Here is a 379-nt window from a genome sequence, read left to right on the forward strand (position 1 = left end):
TCTCCATCTTCTTGGTGAGGTCAGCTAGCTGCTGGGTAATGAGCTTGTTTTGGGCCAGCAGAGCATCTACATTGTTTGGCTCCATCACTCCTCTCGTATTCCCTCTTTCGGAAGCATAGAAGTAGTCATTCTCTGCTACAGTTTCAATGACATCTATGGCTTCCTCAATGGTCTTCTTCTTGTTCAAAGATCCTCCGGATGAATGGTCTACTGCCTTCTTTGATTCATATGACAGGCCTTCATAGAAAATGTGCAGCTGCACCCATTCGTTGAACATGTCAGGTGGACACCTCCTTGTTAGGTCTTTAAACCTCTCCCATGCTTCATACAGAGTCTCACCATCTTGTTGCTTGAAAGTTTGGACCTCAGCTCTCAGCCT

General features: G+C 45.9%; 1 non-coding gene across 1 annotated transcript; it reads left to right on the plus strand.

The window, feature by feature from the left end:
* Positions 1 to 275: 275 nt before the first annotated feature.
* LOC112768672 (small nucleolar RNA R71) lies at positions 276 to 379 on the plus strand. The gene has a single exon (XR_003186073.1). It is a non-coding gene; the product is annotated as a small nucleolar RNA R71 (small nucleolar RNA).

Source organism: Arachis hypogaea, chromosome 17, assembly GCF_003086295.3.
Source record: "Arachis hypogaea cultivar Tifrunner chromosome 17, arahy.Tifrunner.gnm2.J5K5, whole genome shotgun sequence".
Lineage (NCBI taxonomy): Eukaryota > Viridiplantae > Streptophyta > Magnoliopsida > Fabales > Fabaceae > Arachis > Arachis hypogaea.